This window comes from Amphiprion ocellaris, chromosome 20 (genome assembly GCF_022539595.1).
Source record: "Amphiprion ocellaris isolate individual 3 ecotype Okinawa chromosome 20, ASM2253959v1, whole genome shotgun sequence".
Taxonomy (NCBI): Eukaryota; Metazoa; Chordata; class Actinopteri; family Pomacentridae; genus Amphiprion; species Amphiprion ocellaris.
This window is the reverse complement of record NC_072785.1, coordinates 20,477,734-20,500,387: the sequence shown is the minus strand read 5'-3', so window position 1 is coordinate 20,500,387 and position 22,654 is coordinate 20,477,734. Positions and strand designations below refer to the sequence as shown.

The 22,654-nt window shown below is 40.9% G+C and overlaps 1 long non-coding RNA gene across 2 annotated transcripts in view; it reads right to left on the bottom strand.

Annotated features, from left to right (window-relative positions):
- The window catches only part of LOC118470940 (uncharacterized), a 37,199-nt gene that overhangs the window by 14,146 nt on the left and 399 nt on the right, over positions 1 to 22,654 (bottom strand). The window contains exons 2-4 of one of the 2 annotated variants that reach the window (XR_004848128.2): positions 22,276 to 22,486; positions 21,053 to 21,588; positions 14,465 to 20,293 (exon numbers count right to left, since the gene is read on the bottom strand). This is a non-coding gene — a long non-coding RNA (uncharacterized LOC118470940). Of the gene's footprint in view, positions 1 to 14,464; positions 20,294 to 21,052; positions 21,589 to 22,275; positions 22,487 to 22,654 lie in introns of those variants that run through there. The other variant, XR_004848127.2, reaches the window with a different exon arrangement.

Below are 22,654 nucleotides of genomic sequence, written 5' to 3'. Positions count from 1 at the left end.
TAAACGTAACATTACATCTATAAAATAGTCAACAAACAGCAAGACCAATTTACACACACACACACACACACACATTTCTTCAAGGGCACTGTTGCGCCACTACATGGTCAAAATCCCTGATATCATAATTGCAATCATAGACTTACTACCTGCAAGCCTATTCTATAAGTCTTTAACTAAATAAGGACATTAAGCATTTTTAAAATTATTTTTTGCGAAAACACCCTGCAGTTTTGGTGTGTAAACTTTACGTCGAGTTATGTAGCTGTAGCAGCTGAGTGCATCCCAGTCACCGGAGGTTCATTTCCTCAGTCACATGAGCTGCTCCACTCAAAGGCCACACCAAACATCTACAGGAAGAGCCACATCTGTTATTTAAGTCTTCCCTAAAATATTTTGCTATAGATGTGACTTGGTCTAGGGTATATTTTAAACACTGCAGATGCTATTGAATGATCATAGAAATGTTAAACAAATATTATAGGAATACTGCAGGCAGCATTTTGTCTCTATGATCATTTTGCCCGTCTTTGAGCTACACATTGCTGCTCTTCAGTTTAAACATGAAGGTGACACTGCTCTATAGAGTATATACTGTCTACTTTAGAGCACATTGCAGCTACAAGACAGAACTGACAAAAGAGTGGCATTAAGGGAAAATTGCAAATCCATCTGCTACTTCAGCACCATGGACAGTGCTGTGGATTGGTTTAGATGCAGCAAAGTTATCTTAAGATGGAAACATCAGTCCATGTTCAACCCTTTCACCTGCTGCAGCTCTTGGGACGGAGTCACCGGTCAGCACCAGACTGAAATATTAACACATGGATGAAATTTGCTGCATGGACTAATTGCTTCCAAGTGGTGAATCTTATTGACTGCATCACATATTTATTTTAGCCAAACAGGCTCAGAAAATTCTCTAACTTAAAGGCTGCAGACACCCAGAGATGCTTAGTTGTTGTAGTTCAATGGAGGATTCATCTCATACATGCACGGTAGATCATATCTACGTATTCCACACATGCACACTAAAGGTGAACATGCACATTACTGTACTTCTAGCATAGTTATCACATGGACACAGATTTTGGGCTGCAGACAAAAGGCTTCTAAAGGACCGAGTCAGGCAGATTAGACTCACATATTCCACTAAACAACCTCTACTCCTGCACTCTCTCTGCTTGTAGAGGATGTTTGAACATCACTACTGTATGTAGATGTGACATGGTGCTAAAGCTGCAAGAATCAATAATTCTACATGAACCGAGGGATCGAATGACAATGTCAGAGGTCACTCATAATGAGAGAACAACAGAGAATTATCATCAAACGGCTGCAGCTCTTTAGCTCATTGTTTTAGATCTACAGGCTCCTCGGTGATGCTTTTGATGCAGCAGACAGCCCTTTATCAGCCACCTTCCCTTTACTGCACAGCAGTCAGACACAGCACACAGATATCCAGTGAACATAATGAAGCATTAGTGACTGAGAGGCCAAAAATTAGGAGCTGAAGACGCAAAGGAGATCTATAATATTGATATATTATTACTTATATATGATAATACATCACATATATTCATCAGGTGACCAGAAACACATCTTCAAAGAAGTGCTACCATTGTTTTCCATCTGCTGTGTAAATAAGTAACTGTTTGCTAATGTTTTAAAGATTGCTAGAAAACATGAAGTCAGTTGTAGGACAACGGTTTGTTTCCCATGCCCCAGAGTGGACTAAAGAATCATTAATACATTAACGATGCATTTTAATCCTCTTTGAATATTAGAATTGCATTCTGAAGTCATTCCTATTTTTAGAAGGTTTACGGTGAGTTCACCCTGAACATAAATCTGTGAGTGGGATAATACACTCTTGCTAATAATCCGTAACATCCCTTCCAGAAAATCATGTTGTGAGGATAAACAGCTATTCAAATGAAAAAAAAAAAAATTTTAAAATCCATCCTTTCAGTTTGTGTGAGAAGTGAGAGTCCTCTTCTTCTTAGATTATACCAATGTTTGGAAAATAGAAAAAAAAAAGCTTTAAATCCTTCTGGAATTGATTAAACCTCTAAAAACTCATCTCTGTGAATCAAAATTACATATTTAGAAATTTATTCTATGAAAATAATCCTTTCATGCCTTTAAACAGCTTAGATGTAGCTCTACACCTTTGCCTCCTCTAGTTTGCACAAAACTATGAATATGTAAATAAGGCTGCATGTGTATCTCCAGCCAGAACCTGTTTCAGGGCCATTTTTGTAGGGAAGTAAAAGTACCTACTCCAGGGTAGGGACTTCTGAGCAGCCATGAAAAACTGCTGAGCAGGATTTGACTCTGATTAACTCAAAAAACTGTTGGCAAGAGTTGGTTATATTTGGAAAGGACAACAAGAAGCATTTTTCTGCTCTTTCAGCGTTCTCGTCCAGTAGCAGTCTTCTCCACTCAGACATCACCATCAACAATATAACATTTAATCTATAAGCTAACATAGTAAACCTGTATTGTTCTGTTTCCTATGGGCCCATAGAACTGGAGTTACATTCAATAAGTACAGTTTGTTGTTGCTTTGGTGCACTTAGAGCTGATGTTGCAGTCAAAGCTGTCACATCTCACATCACAATGGAAACACAAAGACTGAAAGGCCTGATCAGGAGGCTTTTCCTGTAAATGTTCACTACACCTCATGTTTGCCGAGTTCACATACCATGAAGCATCACCATGTGAGACCATCAAAAGTGTTACTGTCACACAAGGAGGACAGTGTGACTTGTGAAACCAATAACAACGCATTTTATACCTCATGTCACACATGCTGCATAATATACAGTCTAAATTTCAGTTTTTACCATATGCTAATTGCATAATTTCATATTACAGTTTGACTTGAAATCAATTAGTAGCTCAGCCATAAAGAGAATACAAACATTTGGCTTGTCTGCACTCAACAATTAAAGAGCTATATAGTCTCACAATTCCTCTGTTTGCAACTTTGCCACTGAAATCACAACACAAATCTTTTTCTTCACTTCTTCTCCGATGCAGTAAGCCCCATCCTGCAAGCTGATGGGATTAGGTCCCTTATTTGCTACATATTACAAGTGTAATGGGTCTGAATCTGTGTTTATGAGGCTGTACATGCTCAGCCATGACTGCTTATTTCACTGGTGATATGTCTTCCAGCATGAAAAACAACATATGGAAACAAGGTAAAAAAAAAACTTGATTTTCAAATTCAAGGGTAAATATCAAAGTAGGCAAGCATTATCCAAGTGTGTAACTTTAGTCGTCTTATTTCTAGAGAAATCCTACTGAGCCAGAAGATAGGAGATAAATATATATGACTGCAGAGCTGTGCTTTACATGCCTGCAGCAGAACCACCTGGCCTTTGTGTTGAATCCGTTTCCATCATCCTGCACTATGCAGTGAGTACACTCAGTCCTCCCCTTGTGAACATCATAAAACTTTCTCATACTACAGTCCATGAGGACACACATGCAGGCACGCATACATCTTTAAGTATATGAATCAAGCAAGAACTTCAGTTACATTGGAAAGTACATAAACAGATGCTTCCTCTGACACAGACATCATTTATGGAGTAGCAGAGTAGAAGGTGTGCTCCATCACTGAGTTGTAACACAAAGAGCACATTCACACATTTTTAAACAACAGACATGCTTCATTTCCTCCAATTTGTCCACTGCTTCATTGGTTCATAAAATTGCACCAATGATCACAACTACAGCTGATTAAATCACATTAAAATCCTACAAGGTGCCAAGAATGCAGAACAGCTTAAAGTCTAATGGAAGCATTTGAGAGAATATTAAACATTCCCATTTTAATATACACTATACAAATGCTTTCTGTTTGGTTCATGCTTTGGCTGAAACAATCAGGACAGCACATCACTCACCAATGACAGTTACTATGATGGTGGAAAAACTTTATAGCATTTCAATAAAGTGACAAAGTACATGAAGGGAGGTGGTTTGGTGGATGGATGGATCAACCAAACCTACGTTCTGTTTCCAGTCAAGCCTACACTCAACACTGTCCGTTTTGAAAGTGTTTATGATTGTATCCCTCATAGTGAAGATCCCCTTACCAAAGACATTATTTTAACCGCTATTATTCTCTCCCTAAACCTAATTCAAGCCCTCATTTTTAACAGTTTTGTATGTGGATGTCCAATGGACACCAGATCACAAAACATTTATGTGTCTTCTGGAGGGCAATGGCAAAACAATCTATTTTACTGGCTTGTTGACTGATGCTACAGTGGGTAAACTTATTCACTTACTACACATCTTAAAGGAATGGTTTGGCCTTTTTCACATATTGAATATGTAAATTTCTTCTTCATCAGTGCGGTAAGCAGGCAGTACTCTCTCATTTAGACATACAGTATGTCACTTTTATGTTAATGCCCACAGCTTCATTCAGACATACCCACCACAGTGAAAGTATGTGCTTTTTGTCATACACTTGAGAATAGACAGTGCATCAAATGACATACAATGCATAATGTATTCATTTAATTTTTAAAAATAAACTGTGACTCTGTGTGCGACGGCTCACCTGTTTGAGATGAAAGAAAACTCTCAGTGTGAATTCCTGTTAGATCCTGATTGATCCTGTCTCCATGTTGGGATAATGTATAATTATTTAATGAAGTTACTGCTGTTGTTCCATGTGAGTAAATGCGTACAACTCTCTCTTCAGAAAGTTCATATGGATCCTGCTGCTGTGTGATGCTGCACGTATTTAATGAACTCAGAGGAAAGACTCCTGCAAACAGCTGGAAGCAACAAACTAAACTTCTCCTCCTGTTAACATTTTGTCAAAATTTGGAACAGATTTTATCAAGGTGAGTTCATTAATCCAAGCTGTTGATTTCTGTTTTCATGCATGCAGTCTTATATTTATGGCGAGTCCTCTTTGTAATAGATGTATAATTGTAAGGCAAGAAAGGTGTCATGTGATTTCGTAACACAAATGGTGTCTTCTGCTCTTTGTGATATTAATTGAAAAGCCTTCCACAAATTGCTTCACACAACTGAAAGTGGAGTTGTGATCTCCTGCATACCTTTCTGTTAATGTGAGAACATGCAGTTCAGACTTGTGCTGTGCTAAAAGTGATGCAGAAATGTTAGCTATTATATCTAAGCTAGTCAGATTGCCATCTCAGCTTTTCCAGAAAACTGACTGCGGTGCTCGTTCAGTCCTAAAGCTGACATATGCAGTTATTGTCAGATCAGTGGAAGGGAGTACGTGTCTGAAGGGGCTTTAGATGAGAAGATTCATACCATATCCCAACAAATAGCCCCAGACATAAAACCCTGTAAAACCTCCACCTGCCATTTAAGTGAGCTTTAAGGGTGCTTTGTTGTGCCCTTGGACACAGGCAAGCTCCCTGTGCAGATTCTCAGTCATCCAGGTGATGGTTTACCAGCACACAGACAAGTTGCCTCCCACTGTCTGCAGTGTTAGTGCTGAGCTACGTTAACCAGCTCCTCTGGTTATGCTCCCGAATGTTGATCGATGCCTTTAAATTCTCATTGTGAGCTACAGCAGACCTGAAACTAAAATCCATTATTTTGCACTTAAAGACCAGACACTGCAAATGGAGAGATACACAATGTCAATATATCTTGTGCTGTGGGTAAAATAAGTACAATAACGCCATAAACAAGCTATTAATATTGAATTGTGCAGTTTAAATAAGGACAATTTTACACCTAAGCTTTTGTTTAATAAGTGGAGGAACTTGGAAGAGAATTTCACATCATTCATCGTTATCTTCTAATAATGTACGAAAAAGCCCGATGTGCTATCATCACAAGCTTTTATTTTAAAGCAAAAATCCCATGGACTCAAAATAATCCAATTTATTAAGTGCTGCCACTTCTGTTTATTCATCGATTGTCACTCTGAACAAATGCAATCGAATTTCCTTTGACTCATGCTGGCACCTTTGTGTATGACTTCCGTCAGCAGCAGCTTTTCCCTTCAGGCAGTGGCCTCTTGGCGTTGTGTCACCACAGCACAACCTTTCTCTGGACTGCAATTAAATAAAGCTGGGCAGTGCTGCAGGCCCGATGAAATCATTAAACCTGCTCTTCTCTAATTGCTAATATGTCATTAGGCCTTGCCAGCTAAATGCTGTGGGCATTACAGCTGGAGGAGGAGAGCCAGCAAGGGTTAGGTTCAGGCCTGTGAGGATGTGGGAAGTGGAAGGATAGAATTTGCACTCATTCACTCTGATATTTACTCAGATGATGTACATAGTAGGCAGCCCCGTGGGAGCTGTTTGATTTGCAGGCAAAGCCATCCCAAACTCACAGGTGAAACCATTTTTCCTCGCCATCCATCCATTCGCGTGATGTGTGGAGCCCATCAATAAGGCACCACCCATCAGGTCTCCATCTGGCACAGTGGCCTTCTGACATGGTGAGGAGGAGGCTCGTCCATCAGTGACAAATGTCTCGCTGTCACCTGCCACTCTTCAGCTGGAGAAGCAGGTGGGCTCGTATCGTGGCATTTCCATAACAAAGCACTCACAGGAATTCAAAGATGATCTATGTATTTAGATTTAGAGCATTAATTCAGTGCTTTCTTTCTTGTATCTCCTATGACATCCTCATGTGTCTAAGAGTATGAACAGGAAAATAATTTCAAAGTAACTCAAGCAGACGTCACTGAAGTAGCTTGAAGGCAGAATTATTTTGTGAATCCTTTTCTATGCTAAAGTTTTATCTTTGGTCACTCTGAAATTGCATCTATAAAGTTCTCAGCTCTGTCTTGGCTGGTGTCCTTTGAAGAGCAAAAGATAGATGAACTAGAGCGACACCACTGCCAGCTTCTTCTGCCCACGTCTTTGTCTTTATCTTCAAAATTTTAGTGTGCTGGAATGTAGGCATTGTCTCTGGGTTGGCAATCAGCCTTTTGGTTGTTCCACTACTTTGTCAAAGACACAAATTTTGGAAGATCTCAACTATTTGATGAATTACCATGACTTTTCCTCTAGCTCCAACATTAGGTCGACATTTCTGTGGATAGACTGAATTGTCATGGAATTTGGTACACATAGATATGTTCCTCTCAGGAGGGTTTTTAATAATTTTATGATTGCAAAGAACTTTTTCACTGACACAATTATTGGGTTGAAAATTATTTCCATTAGTCTCATCAGTCTCCAAAATGGTAACAGGCCAAAGCAATATAGTCAACATGACAAACATAAATCATCTAAACATCATCATATGAGCATTGTCAGTATGAGAATGATAGGTAGCCTCACTCAGCCACTAACAGGGCTGTAGACTTTAAGCCTTGTTACTTGTTTTAGAGTAAATAAGCCACAGCTTTGCGCTGAATCCTTTGAGTCAAAACTATATCACACTAGGCTCATCTCACTTCACTGTTTTAAGCCTTCTTTTCTCCTCCATCTGCTGCCTGTGACCTGAAGATCAATCCCAGCACATCATCTTGAAGGATGTTTCAATTTGTAAAATGCATCTGCTGGAGTGAGGAGCAAGGGGGCTTCCATGAGTAGTTGTGAGTGAAGATGCACAGGTGTAACCATGTTTTTCCCATTTGTCCAGCATCAGGTCACAGTGGCAGCAGGATATTCCAGACGCCCCATTCCTCAGCAACGTTCCCAGCTCCTCCTGTTGGATTCTAAGTCAGATGATGCATGTACTCCCTGACGTGAGTTCTGGGTCTGCCCTGTAGTCTCCTTTTAGTTGGATGTGTCCTAAAATCATCCAGGAAGTCACCATCATAATCAGACACCCGAACCACCTCAACTGGCTCCTTTAGACGGGAAAGAGCAGCGGCTCTACTCCAGATGTTTGAGCTCCTCATCCTCTCTCTCAGGCTGAGATGACTTCACGCTGGAAACACATTTTGGTCACCTGTATTTGTGACCTCATTGTTTTGGTGCTCATGACCATCAGTGAGAGCTCAAAAACATTCATCATGTCTTCTTATTGATGCAATAGTTTTGAGTTCTTTTGTTCAGACATAAAGTGACTAGACAGATGTTGATTACCTTGACAGTTTTGGAGAGTGCTCTCAACCATAAGTGAGGGTTGGAACATAGATCGATTGGTAGACTGAAAGTCTGCCTTCCGTCTTAGCTCCATCTTCACCATGATGCTCTGGTACAATTCCCACATTTACAGTCAGTCCATCATGTGCTCTATTTTCCTGACACTTTTAACCAAGATTAGAAAATACTCCTTCAACTGGAGAAGCAACTCATCCCCAACCCAGAGGGACCAGTTTCCAGAACCTGAGAACCTTGATATAACCTCTGTACAAGTCTTACCAGCACCTGTATAAATGAAGTGTGACACACAGCTGGAATATACAAACCATGTCAGTAGCAGGACTGACAAATGTGTTTATATCATTTGTATCACTCAATAATAATATATGTCGCTCTGTATTTGTATAGTACTCTTTGATGTGCCACACCTCTTTTATACTTCACTGAACATGTGTGTTAAATTAAAAAAACAACAACTTTGACATCCCTACATTCTTGTCACATTCTGCCATGTTGCAAATTGAATTACGTATGAATATATGCTGTAAGTTATCATGAGCACTGTTGTGTTCATCTGACAGAGATCATAAAATTCGGCGGTAGGCTGTAACAAGCAATGGACATATAATACAGCTGCGCCACGTTGTATTTAACTGACATTACTTCCGAAGAATAGCTCAGAGGCAAAGATGTTTCATTTTCTAAAACAGCTGTTGCCTTCACTTCTTTCTCCTTGTGTCTCTTCTTCACCTCCTCCATTCAAATCTCTGGTGGAACAGACGAAAACACGAGGGGAGGTGTCAAAGAAAAAAATCAAGGACGTATAAACAGAGAAATGAGAAAAGTGGCATATGTGTCCTTTCCTTTTACAGATAATCCTCCAATGCAGAAGCTTTGTCCTGATAATTTCCTGCAGGCTGGACACCTAGCAGAGGTCAGTGACCATGAACGTGTGAATATTAATGCAAATGGAATAATTCTCCTCATGAATTTGAATATTTCAGAAAGCAGCCGACTTGTCGGGATGTAATTACAGCTGAACTGCACACATTCATCTACGCTGGACTTTATGGACCTCATCCTTTCTCCACAGACACTTCACCCACCTGTCACTCAAGCCAACCTCATTTCCAGCTTCCTCCTCGTTCCCAAGATGCTCTCCCACGTGCCTCCTCCTCTGACTCTCTGGCCTTTTCCATCCCATAAATCATTTTAAGAGTGTGAGAAAGTCTCATCTGCACCACAGACAGATATAGTGTGTGCCGCCCCCTCCATGTAATCCCTCTGGTGAGTGGAACAGCGCTAATCCTGCTATTGTGCCACATGAATCGCATGGGGAATTGTCCACACCATCACATGTTCAGCCCTGTGTTTCCTGTCTTTCTGTTTCTTTGAGTGAAACTATGACATGCCTCTTATATAAATATAGTCTCACTAAGTGCTTTAAAATCCAACGCTGCATGTGTCTTCTTTGGAATTGAGCTGATAATGGTTCTTCATTGATCTTTATCAGTCACAGCAGACTGTTAGATCCCTTCAAGTGAATGTTGCATTTGGCGGAAGAATCTGATTCGGTTACTGACATGGATCATTGAATTCTCTTGGAAATGCAGCAGTTAATATGCTGTACAAATGCACTGCGATGATATGCATAATAGAGGATTGGCGGGAGAGAGAAGGGATTGACTGACAGGCTCAAAGAATTTGTTTGAAGAATGGCTAATTTGTCTTTCTTGTAGGTGATTTACAGCAGAACTTGAGGCAGAAAATGGTCAGTGCTTCTGTATAAGGTGTCCAGATTGCAGAAGAGCAGCATTTCTCTATTCAAGCTGAAAAAGGCTCATTCTGTTGAGCTTTCCTGCCTGCGGTGCATCATATTTCTCAAGCTCCAAAATAGTTCATTTGCAAGTGAAAAACACTTAAGGAAGCAAGTTTTTGTCATTAACTCTGCCGAGGTTAGTGGTTCACCTCTCACTGGGAGCAATCATGCTAAAAATGCATGCTTTAAGGGTTCTGTAATGCCGTACTGTAAGCCACATTATAATCACACTAAAACAGTCTCTGGGTAAAAAAACAGCCGCTCACAAAAATGAATAGCAACCACAGAAAACTGATGCTGCTCACTTTGCATTTGCACTGATGTTTTGACAATGACGATGCCCAAATGCAGACGTTTTTGAATGAAGCAAAGCATTAAAAAATAAGACTGTGGTTGGTATTCAACTTACAGGAGTTGCTGTCTTCCTGCCAAGTGGGACTCTTAGGCAGATTTAACGTTTTTTGACAGACACCCCCGGCTCACTAAAAGCTGCTTTTGTTGTGCTGACACATCACTTTCCAGTTTAGATATTTTACAGCTGGCCCTACTTTTACAGAATACTTAGAAGAAGAGCTGCAGTTTTGTTTAATGCCAAATAAAGCATGATCCAAAATGCAACAACTTGCTGCTCTGAAGTGATTTTCAAAAATCCCAAAATGTAGCTTCTTTAAGTGTTTGCAACCAAACCGTGTGGCTGTGCTGAAATCTGAAATTCCCATAAGAACTGGACTCAAACGTGGACCAGGCTGGTGTTATCCTACCCGTTTATGATGCTGCCTGTCCTATAGTAACAGCTGCTGAGTAGGATATTAACTGCAACGCTAATATAGATTTAACAACACAGCTTATTAAATATTTTTGGACTAGACTTAATGCACATTTAGCCTGTCATGTACAAACAGAGCTTTACAAGAATCAGAGGCTGTGAACTATATTTTTAGATAACTGAGTAACAGTGTGTTACACATTCTCTATTAGTTTGCATACATGATGATCATGTCTAGCTGCACATTATACATTGTAGAGGTATTCAGTCTGAGCTCTATGCTGTACTGAGTGAGGTACAGTGTGTGCTGCTTGGGGCTACCAGATGGAGAAAGTCCTGGACCAGGCTGCCTGCTAATGAGTGCAGAGTAGCCAGAAGACACTGGCAGATGCTACATTGAGGGGGCACTTCCGAAAAAAACACTTTTGGGCATACACTTCATTTTAATGTCCCCGCATGACCGGACAACACTCAAAGGGAACAGCAAGGGTTTGTCAGACTGGCTGGTTAAAGGGCACATGTGATGCATATTTACAGATTTAGAAGTTTATTTTGGGGGTTTATTAGAATATGTTTACTTGCTTGAATGTTCTAAAAACAGTGTTTTTCTCATGCTGTGCATTACTGCAGCTCCACTTCTTACCCTCAGTCTTAAACACTTAGTTTTAGCTCCTGTTTTCTTTTAGGCTGTCCTTTATTGCTGTTTATTCATTGTTTAAGGGCCAAACAATATAGGAGTTATGAAACTGTATTACATGGTGACATTGATGCATAACAGATGAAAAGTCTTGACTTTATGAACCCTGTCACAAATTTGTTGTTTTTTCAATTTATTTCTGTTTGTTAAGAAAAACTTAAGTGCGTGACACCCCATCCCAATTATACACTTGACTGTGCACATGAAGTAACAGTGAACACAGGGCCACAGTTTTGCTTTGCTTCCTGTAGGTCCTGGGGGCCTCTGATTCCTTCCCCTGAATATTTAATACAGAGCCCTGCATATTTCTCTTCCTCTAAACTAATGTAACAGAGAGGAACTTAATGTGGTGGAGAGGGAGGAGAAAATATATTGTTGCATATTCCAAAGCGGATGTGGCAGAGGGATATATTACAGGTAGTAAAGTTACTTTTACAGTGAGCGGAGTAGTTTCCAGTGTTTCAGGCTTCATTTTTCTGCACAGAAAATTGTCCAAGAATGAAAAGTGAAGAGTTCATAAACTGCAGTTTGAGTGTCTTTAGTCAGGAGAGGTGCAGACAGAGCTCTGTAACATCACATATCAACTTTTATGTATTTTTCCCTCATTGTACGGTATAGTACGTCAGCTGGACACGTCATTAGGGATGTTTTCTGGGGTCATCAGGTGTTTTGAGTCGTTTAATACCATCACCCAGGTTGCCTAGTTGGAGTTGGTCAACCCTCTCCTTGCACCCAATAAAGCTATTCCACCCACAGGTATCTGTAACATAACGTATTAACAGGTCTGTCAGAATACAGCTATTACTGTGACTAAGACAGATCTAAAGGCAAGGCAAGGCCAGTTTACTTGCAAAGCACCCTTCATGTCCATGATAATTCAAAGTGCTTTACATAAAACATTAAGAGCAGTACAGTGAAGTGCAGATAGTTGAAAGATATCGTGCAGATTTCATGCACAGGTGCATGAGAAAATAAATGTTTTTAACCTGGATTTAAATATGTCTTCATTTGGTGAAGGTTTAACTTCCACTGGCAGTTTGTTCCACTTGTTTGCAGGATAACAGCTAAATGCTGCTTCTCCATGTTTAGTCCGGACTCTGGCCTGGACTAGCTGACCTGAGTCCTTGCATCTAAGAGCCCTGCTAGGTTTGTATTCTCTAAACATATCGCAGATGCATTCTGGGCCTAAACCGTTCTGGGATTTGTAAACGATCAGCAGGGTTTTAAAATCTATTCTGTGACTGACTGGAAGCCAGTGTAGAGATTTTAGAAGTGGTGTGATGTGTTCACATCTCTTAGTCCTGGTTAAAACTCTAGCAGCAGCATTCTTGATGAGCTGAAAGCTGTTTAATGCTCTTTTTGGGAAGTTCTGTTAAAATACCATTACAGTAATCCAGTCTACTAGAGATGAACGCATTGTAATGCTAACGTCTGAAACAAAAATGCTCTGGTTTCAACTTTAAAATGTGTGATAAGTGCATTTATACACATGACACAGCAGTGATAACTTCATGAACACAGGATCTGGCTATAAATAATCTTTAAAAGATCATAGAGACAGGTCAGCTGTACCACACACATTCATTAGGTGGAATAATTTGTTCCAAAGCTTCTCTAAATGGACCCCAAGCTCCATCAGAGGTGTCAGGACTTTTTTTAAAAAATTAAGGTCAGCCTGTCATTATGCACAAAATTACATTTCAGTGTTACATTGGTGTTATGGGAGTGGAGTTATAGAAATAATTTTTTTTAGCTGCTTATGTAAACCTGATCCCTCACAGTATTTGGCTGAAGATGACACTTCTGCCCTTTGCTGTGGACTTTGGGCTTCGCACATTAGCGGATCTTTTACATGCAAATAGAAAAGCTACAACACATAAAAAGGAAATGTGGGATCAAATATTCAACAAAGCAAAAGTTCACCATGACACTAGTCAAGTAGATCCTGATCTGTGATGCATCACACTGTCATGTTAAAGTGTTAATATTCTGCACACAAAACCTTTATCTCTTTACATCACATACTGTTTTCATCTCCGTGCACTATCTTCAATTTGCCAAACTGGCCTCTTACCTCAGAATAAAACCTGTGGGTTCCCCCTCCCGGTGCTGGCTTAGGTTTAGCCCGCCGTGTCGCTCCCGCTCATAAATCATTTGCTTTATCATTTCTCCAGCCTCAATAAAACTCCTCTAAATGGAAATGCGCCACCATCGTCGCAGGGGCTTACTTTACGAGAATAACCATATAAATCAAGTTTGTTTAAAAAGGGAGCGTCATAACCTGGCATAAAGTTCTGCGGCCCGCAGAAGATCAGAAGCACACACAGGAGGAGACAGCGAGTTTTCCTGCTCCAACCTGACTGGCTTCCCTCTGGCATCTGTCCATACAAAAGTGAATTATCTACTGGGAACTCAATCAGAGAGACAACACATGGCTACAGGGAAACTCTTATGAGTCTGTGAACGTTACTGTGTGTGTGTTTGTGTAGGAGAGAGGAAGAACAGGAGAGACTATATTTAGACCCGCAATCTGGCATGAGGTGGGCCGGGTGTGTGGTGGATTGGAGTCATATAAATGATTAATATGGTCGATTATACATTGAAACTGTGCTGTAAGTAATATTCTTCAAGGCCACCTCTCAGTGATTTTTCCCCACTCGTTTAAATAAGATACATCCCATCTAATCACGGTTTCTGAGTAACTCATCAGATGAATGTATTCATTCAATCAATCTATCTGGACCTTTCTAAATGGAAGAAAAGCCATAAACTTTTATGCACATATAAAACTCTGTTAAAATTCAGGGGTTCACGGTCACTCCTCTTATCTTAAATATGACTTTCCCTGTTGATGCCGAGTGCAGAATGAGCTGGCTCTGCAAGGAAATATACATTTTACATATGTGGAATGAGGGATTGCAAATGTGCCGCATGAGCCTCCAAGCACAAAAGAACCAATCAGTTAGAATGAGAGCTTAATACAGTCCTGGCATATAAGAAGAAAGACCTCCCAAAAGGGAGAAATAATTCACCACTTGACCATTTATCACAGAGCTGAATGTTAAAGTGGTCAGATCGTCTCGACCGTTAAGTCCTGTCCTCTGAGTGTGCCCAATATGGAACAAAAGAGCCACTTTCATTAGGGAAAGAGTTTCTTTATCAGTACAAAGGGTCTGTGCTCGTAGTTTTCCCTTGTTTCCTCCTCCTTCTCCTCTCGCTGCCCTCCATCCTCTATAGTTCATTAGGCACCGGGCGTTGATGAAATGAGCGATCTGGGCTGAGTCGTGGCCGAGCTTCGAACCGGATGCCGCCAGAGGGGCCGATGCTTTCAGAAGCTGATTAGGCCGGTGTGGAGGTGGCGTCTCCCAGGACCTCAGAAGAGACGGTGCTTCATTAGGACGACTGAAGCAGATGGCAGCAGGGCGATGAGCAGGCAGGTCAGGAGCTTAGAGATGACCAATCACAAGCAAATCCAAAGCCGCTCTTTGTTCTAGCTCGAAGGGAAAATGTTTTGTTTCTCAGAGATGCACTTCAACAAGAGAACTTTTGATGGTGGAATTACACCGATGCACGGATTTAACGTGAAGATGAATCACTTCAGATCAAACAGGAAAAGCAAACCTCAACTCACCACAACCTAATGCGGCTTTGATATAGCTGTCAGAACACAGGACCACCAGACATCAAAAGAAAAGTCCTTTGTTTTGACAGACACCCTCATTAAACCCAGTGAGTCACTCAGCCACATGACACCAACAGTCTATTGAAGTTTGGCTTTCCGGTGCTTTACAGACAACAAAGACAAAGATACCCGGTGCATCTAAACTGGCATGGCGACACTCTGATGTGATGCAGGAGATCATTCCTTGTTCATGATCAGCAATCCTTAAGGACTTGGATGTTGCCTCCATTTGGTTCAATTACAGTAGTGGTCCTCTCACAGGCCAGCAGCGCTCTCTCGCAGCTAAAGAGTCAGCAAAAGGAGGTCACTCAGGGCTAACCTCACTCGGCTGCCAAATTCCACTTTGCAATTGTGTTCCTCATCATTCACACAGTAGTCGGAGTGCAGCATAGTATATTTTACCAGTGACTTTGACAGGTTGACAGCCCGGCACACTATTTCAGCAACGTGCCTTTTAGTTTTCCTCAGTGGGTTGGAATGAGTGAAAGATTGATCGCCTGCCTCGTGGACGTCATATCCGCGCTGTTTATGACTCATAACAGAAGCAGATGTACTTGTGGCGGTTAAGAACGGGCTTTGTTATCCATCACCTGCTAATGAGTACTTTATTGAGCTTGGACACGTTAAATAAGATGTACATCATCTCTGCACTGATCAAGCTGATCAAGCCCAGATACTTCACTTTCTTAATTGCTTCAGCACTTCTGCTGTTTATTTGCATATTTCTGAAGGATATTTCTTCACTTAATGGAGTAGGGGAAGTGCAGAGATGTATGTTTATGGCACTAACAGGGTTTAAGTATATTGGTGCGGTATTTGAATTAAAGGCCCGAGTGCCAAAGGGAAAGTTCAATCAGTGAAAGACATTTTACTTTCAACTGCAATCTGTCACTTAAAAGTTAAATGGTCTGCAGATATGGATTTTTATTTCCTTTGCATCTTTCTTCTCAGGAGGCTGGGCTCCATGTGACGCTCTGTGTGGAGCGAATGGTACACAACAGCTGCTGCTGGACCCAAATATCACAGCCTGCGTCACACTGCTCGGCCTGTGAATAATCATGTGTGTTGCAGGTTGGAGATGGTGACGCTTCCTGTGACAGTTTTTCTCTCTAATGCATTATGTGTTCTGTTTTACATATACAAACATTTACAAGGGTAAAAAGAAACATGTATAGATTATATTTGCACACGTGTGTACTTAAATTAGCACTCGAATGCATGTTTAAAAAAAATGCTTAAATATTCACACTTGTGTCAGATTGGACTCGACATAATTTTACTGTAAAATGTCATTTTTGCATTGTCATACATATTTTTGTAGTGACATGAGTAGAAAAAGTTCTTGTTCCCATTTGAATTTAAAGTTACCAGTGCTGTTGGTCCACGTGCATAAATGTGTGCAACTCTCTCATATGGATCCTGCCGCTGTCTGGTGTTTCAGGTATTTAATTAACTCAAAAGAAAGACTCAGATGCAGACACACGAGGTGGGCAGGTTGTAGCAATAAAAAAGGAAATTTTAATCAAAAACTTAGTTAAACAAGAGAGACGGATGAATAAACAAAAGGTGGCTAGTAACCCAAGAAAAAAAAGTCCCTAACAGAAGAAATCCAAAGGAACATAATCCAAGAAACATGATGGCACAGGGGCCTGAACAGACAGGCAGGTGAACAAGATCCATGTAGCGAGTAGACAAACAGGTGGCAATCAGGCAGGTAATCCAGAGGAGAAACAAGATCCAAAGAAACTAAATGCACAAACCAAGACACAAGCGAGGAACATAAGGGCAGGAAACAGGAAGGGAAACACGAGGATAAACAACAGCACCAACTGGCAAAAGACAAGGCAAGACACAGAAATAATAAGCAAAGAAGGCGCAGGGAAACAGACAATCAAAAAAGGAGGGAAAGCACACAAAGGGAGGAAGTACCAGAGACACACAAGGTGAGTAACTTCAAAATAAATCAGGAAGGAACTGAAAAGGAACACTGAATGTACACACAGACACGGCCTATCCTCTAATGTGACGGCATAACCTAACAGGATTGTTGTTGCAACTTACACAGAAAAGTGACCAGGGTGCTCACTCTGACAAGGAGTGCACATCTGAAAACCTCAATTAGTAGGTGCTGATGCATCTCTGTCCTCAAGTAAAGATGAGGATCTCACTTCTTTCTAAAGCCATGATTACGTGGCTGTGAACAGCACTGGTCCACAGTTGTTAGAAATTATACTACTTTCTTGTCCACTTCAGGATGCATCACATGAATGCACAGTAAACATGCACATCTACATATAGAGACTACTGCCTTCATAGCATAGTTGGTACACAGACACAACTTAGGCTGAATTCAGAGGTCCACAGAGAAATTTGTGTGTGATTTTGCAGACTTGGGCAGATGGCAAATACACATCACGTGGACTCTAGTGGATCTTGCAAATGTGAAAAGTATAACATTGGCCTGACTCCAGTTTCCGCCCCAGCTGACGCAGACTCGAGTAACACTTGAGGACATTTATTCAACTTCTCGCATATACAGTTTTTAAACATATGCAGACACATTCCTCGACATGTAAACTGAATTTAAAGTTCCCCTTTAATGCTTTCAGTCTGGTTTCATTTAGATCCACATGCATCAAAAGGATCTGTCAATGATGTTGACCCAAATTAATGCAAAACGCAACACAAACACTAAAACATAGTCCATTACTTTCTCTCTTCCTCCCAGAAATCAGATGTGCTTTGCTTAGCATCATCTAGAAAGCTTGACATCTTTCATCTGCTATGAAAAGGACCGCAGCCTGGAGTTACATCTCTTCTCTCACATTTGCGTAAATCAAACTGACTTGAAAATCAATTGAAGCTTTTTAACACTGTAATCAAAATGGATCTGATTATTCAGCTCTTGTTGTTTTGCTTTCCTGTTTACCATATGCATGTGCCGGTCGTTTTTAGTGCCTCTGAAGTTGTATGCAGGTTGTGTGTTCACGTTTGTCACACACAGATGGCTGAGCTCCACAGTGTGACCCTGACTTCCGCTGACCTGAGCGCTCAGGTTCATCTTACGCACCCCTCCATATCCTCCTTTTTGTTTATCCCTCGCTCTGCGGCCGTCATCATCAGTACGTGTCACCTCTAGAACAATTGTCGTCCTCTCATTTTTCACTGTCGCCCACCGCCTGTGTGCATCCATCACTGTCTGAGGCCCTTTCGTCTCTCTCTGGATGCACTTCTATCCTCTTTTTGGGCGAATCAAAATCTGTGTTTTTGTCCCGTTGTCAACTGAAATGCTTCCGCTCCTTTGTTCTCCAGCCAAGCAAAGAAAATTATTTAGTTGTTAATGCTTCTATTCTTTCTGTCTCTCTCAGCTTCTGGACACGCACACATCATACTGCTCTAAATATAAAGAGAATTTATTGTGAGTGTGTATGTGTGTGTGCATGGCGTAACATCAGAGAGGAGAGGCTGGAGCGGTTCTCTGTGGCCGTATCAGCACACAACAGGCAGGTTTTAGTCAACTCCGTGCTGAATAATGTCTAATAGGAATAACCTGGGGGACACAGAGACAATGAGAGAGAAAGAAAAGGACGGACAGCGACAGACAGCGGCAGAGAGAGCTACAAAGAGAGGCTGGTTGGATTAAAATCAGCAGGAGAGAGTGTTTGACCTCACAGTGAACCAGGACGACGTAATTACACGGTTTACCTTTTTACACAAAAAGCACGTGTTTATCACCGAATCGAAAGAGAGTCTGTTCTTGAATAAATGATGTTGCAAATGCGGAAAAAGACCAATAATCACAGCGGAAATAGAGACAGGATGTTAAAGAGAAGGACCATTAATGAGAGAATGAAAGATCCGGCACAATGACTAATAATTCAGAGAATGTATATGAGTGATCAGCTCTGGAAGTGTTTCCTGTTAATTAACATTAAAGTCCGTACTTGTGGTGATTAATGGCATTAGTCATCATGATGAATGGCTACAATTTTTTGCAGACTCAAGAATTTTGCAACAGAAGTTATGGTCAGACATATTTTACATTTCTTTCTGATTGAACATCATCAGGACATGAAATTAGTTGGCGATATTACCGTTCTCTGTTCAGTGGATTTAAAGAAAACAGCTAGTGATAATCTAGTAGTGTCGATGTGGATCAGTCAGTCACAACCTGTCAGCCCACTGCATTCACCCAGAGTGACATACAGTGCCGTGAAAAAGTATTTCCCCCCTTTTCATGTTCTTATTTTTTTGCATATTTTCCCCACTTTAATGTTTAAGATCATCAAAAAATTGTAAATATCAGACAAAGATAATCCAAGTAAACACAAGATGCAGTTTTTAAATGATGATTCTATTCATCAAGGAAAAAAAAACTATTCAAAGCAACCTGGCCCAGTGTGAAAAAGTAATTGCCTCCTAAATCTATTAACTGGCTTGGCCACCCTCAGCAGCAACAACTGCAATCAAGTGTTTTCTAGAACTGGCAATGAGTCTTTCACATCTCTGTGGAGATATTTTGGTCCACTCTTCTTTGCAGAACTGTTTTAATTCAGCAACACTGGAGGGTTTTCAAGCATGAACGGCCTTTTTAAGGTCCTGCCAGCATTTCAATCAGATTCAGGTCTGGACTTTGACTAGGTCACTCCAAAACCTTCATTTTGTTTTTTTTTTGAAGCCATTCAGAAACCAACTTGCTGGTGTGTTTTGGATCGTTGTCCTGCTGCAGAACCCAAGTGTGCTTCAGCTTGAGGTCACGAACTGATGGCCGAACATTCTCCTTCAGGATTTTTTGGTAGAGAGCAGAATTCATGGTTCCATCAATCACAGCAAGTCGACTGGGTCCTGAAACAGCAAAGCAGCCCCAGACCATCACACTACCACCGCCATGTTTGTATGAAGTTCTTTTTCTGAAATGCTGTTACTTTTATACCAGATGTAACGGGACACACTCCTTCCAAAAAGTTCAACTTCCGTCTCATCTGTCCATACAAAATTCTCCCAAAACTTTTGGGGTTCATTCAGATGTTTGCTTACAAAAGCAAGACAAGTCTTTATTTTCTTCTTGGTCATCAGTGGTATTTGACTTGGAACTATTCCATGGATGGCATTTTTGCCCAGTCTCTTCCTTACCCTTGAGTCATGAACACTGACCTTGACTGAGGCTAGGGAGACCTGCAGTCCTTCAGATGTTGTCCTGGGTTCTTTTGTGGCCTCCTGGATGAGTCGTCGCTGTGCTCTTGGGGTACTTTTGGTTGACCAGCAACTCCTGGAAGGTTCACAACTGTTCCATGATTTCTTCATTTGTGGATAATCGCTCTCATGCCAGAGTCACAAAGCTTTAGAAACAGCTTTGTAACCCTTTCCAGACTGATAGATATCAATTACTTTCTTTCTTATCTGTTCTTAAATTATTCATTATTATTATTCATTAAATTTTATTATTTTAGTGAAGTCTCAGCACTGCATTCATTCAGCTCAGTACATAATGTGAGAAGAGTCAAATGAACTAACTTTGATTACTTCTAAAGTGACTGAAACTAGAAATTTTGAGTTAAATTAACTCAAAATGAATCAAATATAGTTTTTATGTTCAATTACTGAGAAAAGAAGAGTCAAGTTTTACAGTGTATGGATCAGACTGCCATAAAAATTGGAGCAGACGTTCACGTTCACTCCAGGATTAATTGTTATAACACCAGCATTCCCTTAATTTTTCATTAGGTGCCTTCTTCAAGTCAGAGCTTATTGTGTCGACTACTTGTGTTAACAACTGCAAACCCACAAAACTGATGACACAGGCATCAGCCTCAGGTGTACTTTGTCCTCTGTGCAAATTAACCTTATACTTCCCAAACCCTATGCTTCCTCAAATCAGCATGTTAGTCTTGTCTTTGGGAGCATATTAGGATGCTGACATAATTGAACTGCCTAACAGCTTCAGAGAATTGCTAGCGCTCCTAATCGTGTTGTTTTTGTCAACAAACTGCAAAAACTGCAAAAGACAAAACCTTCATTTCCCACTTACTTCTCACTGTCTCATCGGTGACTCTCTGCCCAGACGTTCCGTCTTTCTGAAGACATGAATCTACGAAAACAGGTTAAAAAACACAAGGTGAAATCTACAAGTTTATAAAAAGCAAAAACTGTACCAGATTTTAACTTTCCTCCTGTTAAAGCAGTGTCCTTGTACGGCAACACATCGTTCCCAGTGCTCCAGCCACGCTCTGATCACTCCTGTCCTGTTGTGTGAGCTTGTCAAGCACCACCTGGAATGCATGCTGGATTTCCTCCACTGTGTCAAAATGGCAACTCTTCAACTTTCATTTCAATTTAGGGAAGAGGAAGAAGCCAAATCTGATGAATAGCGCAGGTGGAGAACAACAGTTGTGTTGCTGCAGCCAAAAAACTTCTTTGTTTTCAGCACACTGTGCTTTTGTTGGCATGACGACATGTGCCACAGTTCAGGTCATCTGCACCAAATGTTGTTTTTCAGATGCCTCAAGACGTGGCAGGTGAACTCGCCGTTGACAGTCTGACCCCGAAGGATGAATTCACAACCTCCTGACGGTCAAACAAAAAGGCATGCATCTTATTAGTTGCACTGATGACCTCATACACTTTTATCAGAGCTCTTGCACTGAAGACCTGCGGTTTTGTTTCTGGATGATGGCTATAAAACCCACTCTTGTCAGCACTGATGATTGTCGACATGAAGACTGGGTGACTTTAGCATTGATTTTGATCTTTTATCTCTGCACAAGTTTGAAATCAGTGGTGAAATTGTAAATGCTCACCTACCAAGGGCCAGAATGGGACTTCCAAAATGTGTGGCAGGAGCACTAAGAGCAGTGTATCGCTGCAAAAAGACTACTTCAAAGGGAATAGCTGCCAAATTTAAATCAGACATGGTTTTTGCTTTTTACCTGAACTTGATGATGACACTTTATGTGTAGTCTCATTTTTTTAAATGCTAATTAATTTCCTAAAACAGCAGGGGAGTGTAGATTTTAGTAAATAATGAGTAAATAAGCCTTTTTTAATGGAATGGGTTTGGTCTGTAGTTGAGTATTTATGGCTTCAGGTAGACTTTTCTTAAATATTCAGCCCTCTATGAGACTCTGCTGCCAAACACTTCCATATGAATCGCTCCTACTACTAGTAGTACTACTACTGTGCAATTGCGAGCAACTTAAGTTCAATGAGGGATGAACAACAGGGTGTTAGAGAGTGTAGGTGTGTGAAAGTGACCTGTTACATCAGAGGCTGGACTGAGGAGGCGTTTGGAGGGAGAGAGCCTTTCGATTCGAGGGCAGCGTTCAACTCACACTTTGAAGAGAGCATTGCTGCTTTGCCCGCTGCAGCTCCCCAGTGGGCTGGCTTCCTTGAATACCCAAATGCTTCCTTCTCTCTCCGTCTACTACACACACATCAACAAACACATGCGTGCTGGAGCGTACCGCTGTAAGCAACAAAACAGAAAGAAAAGTGAGGAGAGGAGGATGACAGTAGAGAGATTCTAATATCATGAGACAAATCACATTCAGTCACAGTGAGAAGCCACGTTATCAGACACGAGTTTCATTTTGGATTCAGCTCAGCTGTTTGGCTGATTTCACCACCAGCTGAA